Raw genomic sequence first — 11,144 nt, 5'->3', positions numbered from 1 at the left:
AGGGGCGCGATTCAGGCCCGGTTCAGGCCCGGTTCATGGCCCGTTGTGCGGGTCGGGTCTTGGGTCTATTGTTTGATGTTTTGGGTCTTTTGTTTGCGTATTTATGTATTTTGGTATTTTTGGCATGTGGGTAATTATTATTATGCGAGAATTTAATTGAATTGGATATTTTGTAAGTTGGAATATTTTTCCTTATGTTGATAGTTTTTCACATGATAGAAATTGGAAATGGCATGAGAATGATATTGGGATGAATTTTGTGATTTGGGCCAAAGTAGGCCAAGACTCTGAGCTGGGCCAGATTGACCGAACGAGTTTGGTCAAACTAGGTTTAAACCGCCACCTCGATTTTTGACCGATGACCCGTCGCGGGACTCGGGTCGAGGGTTTGTCTTTGAGGTGAAATTGGTTGTTATTGGATGTTTTATGTTGATGCCTTGATATTTGTGATTATCATTTCACATGTTGGTTGTTGGATGCTTTGGATGCCTTATGCTTAAGTCTTATTGCCTCTTTGCCATTTTAGCTTGTTCTCATGGATTATGGTATTGTTGGTTAACTGGAATTTGGATTATTATTGATATTGGAGATATTGTTGGATTGTCAGCTGAATATGCTCTTGCGTAGCCTTTCATATGCTAGGGTGTGTATGATCATTTGTGTGGGCAAGTTTGGACTCTTTGCCCCTCTTATGGTTAATTGGGTGTCCTACTTGTCTTGTGTGGCGTGGGCTAAAGTATTCAAGCTGGGACTAGGTCCTAGGTGAGTATTTCGGCCTTCGTCATAGATAGGTCCTTATAGTCTTTGATGAGTATATGTTCACCGCTTAATAGCCTTTGTGTCTTAGCTTAGTGGGTTTATATCCAAGTTAGGGCATGACCTCCTAACGTACTCTTAGAAGTATGTGGTCAGCTTAAGTACTAGCCACCCCTTTGGTGGACTCCTTAGGGGTACTCATGTGTTGTTATCATGGGTCTTGGATGCGGTAGTTTTCCGCATGTCGCTAGGTCTGCGCAGGTTTAGGACTAGGGTGTTTACCTTACCTCGTGGTATAGACTCGAGTTCTGAGTGACTATTGGTTGTCCTAAGAACTTATGCCTGTCTCTAGATATATTGTCCTTTCTTGTTTGATGATCCTATGAGTCGTAGAAGGTGAGATGCAAGCCGGCTACGGTTGATAGGGTTTGGATTCCCGGATGTTATGTGATTCACATGATAGTGTAGTATGAGTCAGTCTAGTATTCACATGCTAGGACTATGTGTTGTTATATTGTTGTTCACATGATAAGCACGATTGTCTAGCATCTATATGCTAAGGCTATGTGTTAATCATACTCATATTCTTATGTTTACATGTTATATTAATTATGACATTTCGTGGCTGGGAGAACTCGGAGTTACTCCCCACTGACTATGGCTTTCGTATTTGTATAAAATGCGATCGACAGGTATGGTGATGCTCATATGGAGTTCATGGGCGAGCTAGCGAGCAAAGTAACCTTGGGACTTACTTAGATTTGGTTTTATTTATAGAGACTCTTATACGAGTTTTTATGTCACATACATTTTAGGGACATATGTCTCCCTCTTTACATTTGGTTGTATAACTTTGCTATTCGCGACTTTAGCGATGGTTATGATTTGAAACTTTTATTTAGACCTTGTATGTTTTGACACCTTTCAATTTGGATATCTTTATAACAGGTTCAGGTTTTAAAAATCATAGGTTTTTACCCAAATGAACCTATTACAAACATATCCATGCAGTTTTATTCTAGAAGTACGTGTTTAATTTTCCGCAATGAATGAGGGTGTCACATGATCACTCCATCACCTTGTAGAGAAAACAAACACACCAGCCTTGGGTCGCTCCATTTGACGGATCCACAGTATAATTACACCTGGTGTACTACACCATTATGCAACTTGAGTCCTCTCTTGGCCAACTGGTCTGTAGCTTGAGCAAAACTGAATCTGGGCTGGAACAACCATTGTCTCTTCCTTGTGGCTTCATGTTCTCCAAGCGGTTAGCTAGGTTGTTGAGCGAGTTCAATATCACCATAATGATCGCTTTCTGGTCCGGAAAAAAACAACGTTCACGTCCACCTTCTTTCATCTGCTTTATCGGAGAAAAAAAAAACAAAATATAGATTCAATGCTAGTCATTGAAATTTGCAGGAACACATAAACTAATATTCAAGTCCTTATGGTTTCAACCCATCTCTCATTAAATCATTTATTTAGTCAAATCATTTATTAGGCATTTTCCTAAAGATAATTGTGTGAGCGTCGGGAGCAGTGATGCTCTAATACCAACTGTAATCCCCTATAAAATCTAATGCAAAACAGTTGCGGAATCACTGTCGAATGGGATTAAAAACACAAAGATAAAAGTTCTAACTGTTATGAATTGAGAATGTATAAAATTCTCAAGAATAAAAAAAAATAAATGGTCAAGTCTAAACAATTGCCACTTTTATAAAAAGGGCGAAAATAAAATTCCTCAAAGTGTTCAAACTAAAACCATAAAATAAAGCAGAAAAACAGAGTAGGATCTGCAAACTACTCGCTAGCTCAAACAGAAATCCCAGCAAAGCTAATACCTGTTATTTGGGCTAAAAGTAGCACAATAAAGAGAAGGCCCACTTAATAAAATAATGGATTGTGGAAGGAGTGATAAGGAGGAAGAGGGCCAGTGATTAAATAAAGCGTGGAGAATGGGAATGGGCCGGCACACACGTAGGAGAAGACTGAAGCCCATCAGAGGAGGCGTCTGGGATTAGGAAAGGGGGAGTCAAGGAGATGTCAGGGAGATCAGGGAGAATTGAGGGAGACGACCAAACATGGAAAGAGTTATATTCCCTTTCCATAATCAAGGTAGGACATGCCTATGGTTCTTACCCTATAAATAGCCAAGGAAGTAATCGAAGAAGGGGGGACATTCATTCATACACACATCCACACGCATACATCTGAGATCTCATCAACACGGTACCTCGCGTCAGCAAGACTAGCATTACTATACAATTGTAATCATCCTCCCATTCGAGAATAGTGCAATATTTGGCAGGGTACCGTCCCTCTTGCGGTTGTTCCCCCATTGGGTTTTCCGCGTCACCAAATCTTACGTGTCAATTTATATTTTCGTACTTTATTTTCCTATTTATACGTCGACATACGAACAATCATTCAATCAACCAACGAGTAAGACCACATTGACCCGAATCAACTAATTCGGCAAAAAATACCTAAACAATTTGGCGCCCACCGTGGGGCATTGTGGTCTTCAATCGTTGATACTCTAAATACACAATGGATAAGGATGCATCGGACGTCGTGTCAGGGAGCAGACAACCGTCACCACCACACACTTCTACTCAAAATCCAGCATCAACAGTGGCAACACAGGCTCTCGGACATACCTCGAGAACAACACAAATAGCAAAAACCTCTCTACCTCCTAAGACTCCTGCTGTCACAACGCAAGCCAGATCAGATAAGGGGGCAGCAAGCTCAGGCCTCACCCCGCCACCTAGTCCCACACAAATCTTGCTCACTGGCGTGGAGAACCTCCAGAAAGCCATGGAAAACATGAGAGAAGACCAGAAGAAAGCATAAGCTGAAGCAAGGAAGAGGGACAGAGAGCTCTAGGCATAAATAGACTTCCTGAAACAACACTCTCCCACCCCGACGAGCAGGGCAGGGGAAGGAAGGTATCCACTAGTAGATCTGACACAGGGGGCATCAGGCAGCAGGAATCCACTTCGACAGATACCAGCCGAACTGGTAACAAGGTTGGATCTAACTACGGACAGATACCAGCCGAACTGGCAGCAGGGACAGTCGTTACTTCAACCCCCCTAGCTGTTGGAACACATCAGAACCTTCAAGTGCTCGGGTCAAGAGGCAGTATATTGAACCAGCAGGCAGCCGACAGACGGACCCCAGATTCAGGAAGCATAAAAAATCAGCAGTACCTGGAGCTAAAAGAAATACTGAGTAGGGTCCCAGGGCTGCCACCCCCACTCGAGAAAGCAGCACTAGACAACTATGCCAACTCACCATTCGTGGACACCATATCCAGCAGGGCCATCCCAAAGGGATTCACAAATCCAAATATGCCTATCTTTAACGGCACATCAAATCCCTTTGACCATATAAGCCAGTACAAGCAGAAAATGATGACAGTAACAGCCGTAGGGAAGTCAAGGAGGCTTGCATGTGCAAGGTATTTGGATCCACCTTAACAGGACCGGCACTTCGATGGTTTGTGAGCCTGCCCAATAGGTCGATATCCACATTTGCTGAATTAGTGAACGCATTCACTCAACAATTTGCAAGCAGCAGGAAGCCGCAGAAGCATGCAGGTGACCTGTACAGAATCGCCCAGGGGGCAGAAGAGACCATTGGAGAATACAATACTAGGTTCAATAATGAGAAGGTAGCAGTACGAGAGTGCGACGTCTCAACAGCAGTAGAAGCCTTCAAAAGAGGCCTCCACCATGACTCTGACCTATACAAGCAACTGACTATGCATCCCAGCCATTGCTTTGAGGCAGTACAAGAAAAGGCAGATGCCGCAATCAGACTAGAAGAAGATATCCTAGCCAGAGCCAGCCTACCTAATACACCAAGTGTTTCTAGTACCTCAGCCGTGGAGAAATCAGGAATAAAGCTAACCACCAGCAAGAAGGACGAGAGATACAGACCATATGGAAGGGGAGTCAACAGAATCGAGGAAAATCAGCAACTCCCTACTCTGGCAGAATATGGATTCACCACGGGCATCGGAGGAATCCTGAAAGCACTCAGGGAGATGGGAGATAGGGTAAGGTGGCCCAAGCCACCAGTAGAAGAGCAGGCATGGCGAAAGGATAGCAAGAAGAAGTGTGAATTCCGTCGTGATGTGGGGCATAACACTGAAGACTGTTACACACTACGAAGAGAGATTAAGCGCCTGTACGAACAAGGAGAACTAAGCCACCTATTACCACGTGGGGGCAAGCAGCAGAATAAGGTAGGCTTTGCGAAGCCTGCAAATCCACCTACGTGCACCAAAATCATAAACGTGATAACAGGCAGCTCAGACCTAAGTGGGCTGACATACTCAGCAGCTAAGAGACGCGTTACCGAGACCAAAGGAGATAGGCCAGCAAATTCTTGCAGAATTTCTCACAGGGACTTACCAGCTAACAGCTTTGATGAAGGAGAAACGCACGACAAACGAGAGCATCATGACGCACTTGTTATCACTCTATCAATGGCCAATTACACAGTTAGAAAGGTCCTGGTAGATACAGGCAGCTCGGTCAACCTGATCATGCAAAAGACCATAGAAAACCTGGGATTCGGCGAGAAGGATCTGCAGAAGAAGACTATTCCGCTAGTAGGCTTCAGTGGGGAGACAGCAAACTCACAAGGCGAGATAGTTATACCAACCTATGTGGGAGGAGTCAACAAGCAAGTCAGGTATCTGGTTATAGACGGACCATCCACCTATAATGTCATTTTGGGAAGGCCATGGCTACACCAGATGAAAGAAGTCCCTTCAATATATCCCCAATGCATAAAGTTCCCCACACCATGGGGAGTAGAGACAATAAGAGGAGATCAGGAGGAAGCTAGAGGCTGCTATAAGAAGGCACTAAAGTGCACTGTCAGCCCTCCCGCATAGCAATTCTGAACGATCTGTCGGGACGAATACATCGAGCCCCCGGTAGAAGAACTAGACCAAATCAACCTGGACAAGCTGCACCCAGAAAGAACTGTGCTAATCGGAGCAGGATGCACAGGAAGCTTGAGGCAGCAACTAATCAAATTCATGCAGGATAACATGGATTGTTTCGCATGGTCACACGATGACATGATAGGAATAGATCCGTCCATCATAACGCATAAGCTTAATGTGGACCCAAAGTGTAAACCCGTCCAGTAGACAAGAAGAAAGTTCGCAGCAGAAAGAAACAAGGTGATCAACCAAGAGGTAGATAGTCTGCTGACAGCAAAGAAAATAAGAGAAGTAAAATATCCAGAATGGCTGTCTAACGTGGTGGTGGTGCCCAAGAATAATGGAAAATGGAGGGTATGTGTGGACTTCACCGACCTCAACAAGGCATGCCCTAAAGATCTCTTCCCACTGCCTCATATTGACGCAACGGTAGATGCGACAGCTGGACATGAGATGTTGACATTCCTGGACACATGGAGTGGATACAATCATATCAAGATGGATCCTGCAGATTAAGAGAAGATGGCATTTATGTCTGAAAGAGGAATATATTGATACAACGTCATGCCATTCGGCCTAAAGAACGCAGGCTCCACATATCAAAGGCTGGTTAACCGCATGTTCAAAGAGCAGATAAGAAGAACTATGGAGGTATATATCGATGACATGGTGGTAAAATCAGAAAAAGCCAAGGACCACATGCGGCACCTGGCAGAAACATTCAACACCCTGAGGGTATACAAAATGAAGCTAAATCCGTCTAAATGCACCTTCGGAGTATCCTCTGGCAAATTCTTAGGCTACATTGTAACTCAAAGAGGGATATAAGCTAGTATCGAGCAGATCAAAGCCGTGTTACAACTGGAGTCACCTGAAAAGCCTAATGATGTTCAAAGACTAGCTGGAAAGGTAGCAGCCTTAAGCAGGTTCATCTCAAGATCGTCAGATAAGTGCAGGCTGTTTTACGACATACTGAGAAAGAACCAGAAGTTTGAGTGGACCGCGGATCACGAGCAAGCTTTCAGAGAGCTGAAACACTACCTCAGTTGCCCACCACTGTTGTCAAAGCCGGGCCAGGAGAACCACTATTCATATACCTGGCCGTCACAGAGGTGGCAGTGAGCGATGTTCTGGTCAGAGGGCAGGAAAAGGAGCAGAAATCAATGTACTACGTAAGCAAGTCTCTGCTGCCGGCAGAGACACGGGACACATCTCTTGAAAAGTTAGTATTAGCACTGGTAGTAGCATCTCGCAAACTGCGCCCCTATTTTGAGTCCCACACTATACATGTTGTGACCAACTACCCACTGAAATCTATCATGAGGAAGCCTGAATTGTCAGGCCGAATGTCAGAGTGGTCTGTACACCTCAGTGGATACGATATCCAGTATGACCCGAGAACAACAATCAAATCTCAAGCATTGGCCGACTTTGTGTCAGACATCAGCCCAGCCATCCAAAATTTGGCAGATGAGGAAATCCTCACCTTAGAGGGGAGCAAGGAGGCAGAGGTCTGGCAGATGTATATTGACGGAGCCTCCAACCAAAGGGGGCAGGAGTAAGGTTAATCCTGCGCTCACCACAGGGAGACCTGATAGCACAAGCGGTGAAATGTGAATTCAAGGCAACAAACAATGAAATAGATTACAAGGCCTTGATATTAGGAATGAACCTAGCCTTGGAGTTAGGGGTCAGGCACCTGCGCATATCCAGTGACTCTCTACTAATAGTCAATCACGTGAATGATGAGTTTATAGCCAGAGATTCGAAAATGATTGCATAACTAAAAGTAGCAAAGGAGTTAAAACAGAAATTCGAAACTTGCAAACTTAAGAAGATCCCCAGAGATCAGAACGTGGAAGCAGATGCCTTAGCAACTCTAGGGGCAACATTCAAACCAAAAGAACTATCCAGCATTCCAATAGCATACATGCTAGAACCTTCCGTCCAGAAGGCTGATGAGATAGATAAAGGGGAACTGGAGGATTCACAGAACGGGGAAGGAGTCCAGGCAGTTACAGAGGAAGGTGAGAACTCTCTGCTAACCGGTTAGCCGCCTGACCAAACAGCCGAACAGGCAGATGATAGGGATTAGCGCACACCTTACCTAGGCTGGCTGCGTCATACTAAGCTACCAGATGACAAGAAGGAAGTAAGGGCTTTCAGAGTGAAGGCCTCCAGGTTCATACTTATTGACGATATACTATTCAGAAAATCACTGGTAGGCCCCTACTTACGGTGCCTGGACAAGGATGAAGCACAGACTGTGTTACATGCTCTCTACAGTGGCGAATGTGGAAACCATGCAGGGGGCAGGAGTCTGGCAAATAAAGCCCTCGGGCAGGGATACTACTGGCCTACAATGAAGGCAGATGTAGCAGAATATGCACACAAATGTGACGCCTGCCAGCGCTCAGCACCAATGATCCATCAGCCAGCAGAACCCTTGTACCCCATTATTTCTCCCTGGCCATTCATGGCATGGGGCATGGACATAGTAGGACCTCTCCAAATGGATAGAGGCAGAAGCATTCACAGAAGTAAAGGACAAACAAGTCATTTCGTTTATAAAACGAAACATCATTTGCAGGTTTGGTATCCCATCAGAAATCATATGTGACAATGGCTCACAATTCATCTCCAGCGATACCGAGGGATACTGTGCCAGGTGGAACATCACCCTAAAAAAGTCAGCACCTAGGACTCCAAAATCCAATGGGCAAGCTGAGTCTAGCAACAAAATCATCATGGACAATCTGAGAAGGAGGTTACAGCAGTTAGGAGGAAAGTGGGCAGATAAATTGCCACTGGTATTATGGTCAGACAGAACGACACCAAAAGTAGCAACAGGTCAAACACCCTTCAGCCTGGTGTTTGGCGTAGAAGGAGTCATTCCATCAGCGGTTCTAGTTTCCACTCACAGGTATGAACGTATGACAGGGGACTTGAACAATGCAGAGATGGTCAGAAGCCTGGACACAATTGACGAGCTGCGAGCAAGCGCACAAATCCGTCTGGCTGCCTACAAACAGTTAGTGGCCAGGAGTTACAACAAGAATGTGAAAGTCAGGCTCCTGGAGGTAGGAGACCTGGTCCTCCGAGAGGTGTTTCAAAACACTAAGAATCGAAAAGCAGGCAAATTCGCCTACAAATAGGAAGGACCATATCAGGTAGAAGGAGTTGTTGGCCATGGTGCATACAGACTGATGACTATGGACGGTCAAATCATACAGCGCCCATGGAACATACTTCACCTAAAGAGATATTACTTAATAATAATAAGTAGATTTTAGCCTTCAGAATGATGTACTATGAAAAGCCAAATTATTTTGAAAATAAAATAAAAATCCGGTAGTAGGCATACTGCTAATTTCACTCCTATTTCTGGTGTCTCTAACTATTTTAAATTTTAAACTGCTATTAGATGATGTGGTCTGGCAGCGTCCTGGGACAGCAATTGCTCTAGTACCCCATGAGATGGCGACAGGTACTTCACATCATTGTAATAGACTTTTCTATTTTCAGGCTTCTCTAGGTACATCACTCTGAATCCTAGTGTCTATGGTACGTTGAAAGGGTATCTAGCAGGACTGTCAACTGCCAACGCAGGGTGACAAGGCACATGGCACTTCAACATGCCTAATCTATTTTCTCCACAAGGAGCACCCTCACCAGGCGGACTGTGGAACATACGAAAGGGAGCCTGGTTGACAGCTAAACACGCTTACCCAGCTACCCCTGATACCACCCCCTGGACGTAGCTCGCTTTAATCGCAATTAATCAGGGCCCCAGCATGCATGCACATACATGGAACGTAGGGATTTTTGCGCTACCAGAATCCTACAGCGTCCCATTGGTCCTAGAATGACGATAATCTTGCCTAAATTACACCCCTGTTGGCTTTAAACGTGATGAACACACCTTGCGTCATGAACAAGGTTAAGTAGTCCAAAACTGCGGCATACGCCTAAATCAGCCATCATGCTGACACGGCAGCTAGCTTAGTCTGAATCAGCCTCTTGGTGACAGGTGATCGGTCTAAATCGACCTCTCAAAGTTGACACGGCCACTCTTCTTTACATTACGGCATATGCCTAAATCAGCCATCAGGCTGAAAACGACAGCTAGCTGAGTCAGAAAGTCACCCTTTTCAGGATGACAAGACTCGCCTAAATCAGCCAGCAGGCTGACACGGCAACCTCCTAAACTAAGGAAGCCTAAAAATGAGTACACAAAATATAAGTTGAAACTTGCCAGAAATTAAGGCAAGGGGCATTCCAAAACGTGGCCAAAATACGACCCCTGAGTTCAACCGCCACCCTGGCGGAACAACCAAGAAAAAAAGTTTAAAAACTTACAGGTCTGCCACCTCTGGGCCAGACTGCCAAAAAAGTTCATTAAAAATAAAAATACTTAATTATCAGTCACATTAATGACCTCCGCCTCTGGCACCTCCTCTGCCTGCTAACCCCCTGCTTCAGGTACCACACCAGCTTACACATCCACAGCTGCCATAGCTTCCTGAGCTCCGTCAGCAGCACCTTGGGGCATTCCAGCATCTCCACCAGCAGCTTCCTCAGCCAGCGCAGGAGAATTCACCTCCTTAACTTCAAGCATCAGCGCACTCAGATCAGGTTGGGTGGGGTAGAGCATCTCCAACTGTCTCTCCTCCCCCTCTATAGCTTGCTGGGTGGGAGCCTCCTCAAGAGCGGCACGCATCCCGCTGATTTTTCCCCGCCAGGTCGCATAGGCGACAACATTGGTGGCCAGGGAGATCAGCTCGCTGATCTTCTCATCAGAGCGCTTGAGGGAGTCCGAGAAGGTGTTGCACACCTCCTGAGTACGGGCCAGCTGATCAGCTCCTTCCTTCAGCTTCTTCTTGGTGACAGCAAGCTCAGCCTTCAATTCCACCACACGTTCCTTCAGATCAGACCGCTGCTGCGCCAAGTCGACAATTGTCCCCTTCAGCTCTTGGTTTTTGGCGTTGGTGGCACGACTGGTGGTCTGCACTATGTTGATCATCTTTCTATTGTAGAGTGCAGACTGGAGGGTCTGGGGCAGGAACAGTAAGAAGTCAGCAAGAGAAATCAAAGGGTAAAATAAAAAAAACAGGTAGTAGACAAAGATCATTCACCATGAAGGTGTTGTGCACGTCATTCTCAGCCATCTTCTCTAGAGAGAACTCCGAGAACGTCTCCTTTAGGGGAGAGAAGAGCAGCTAGTCGATCTCTGGCCAGTATGGTACCTTGTCCACATTCCCAAAACCTTCTGGGAAGTGAGCAATAGTGCCTCCGCTAGCTGAAGCACGAGGACTGACAGGAGGAGTAGGCGGATGGCGAGACAACGGATCAACCTCTAAGGGCTCAGGTACAAAAGAATTGGAATGCGTAGGAGGAGTTTGGAAGGAGTCAGCAG

Source organism: Silene latifolia, chromosome Y (assembly GCF_048544455.1).
Source record: "Silene latifolia isolate original U9 population chromosome Y, ASM4854445v1, whole genome shotgun sequence".
In the NCBI taxonomy this organism is placed as follows: Eukaryota; Viridiplantae; Streptophyta; class Magnoliopsida; order Caryophyllales; family Caryophyllaceae; genus Silene; species Silene latifolia.
Note: the sequence above shows the minus strand (reverse complement) of the source record.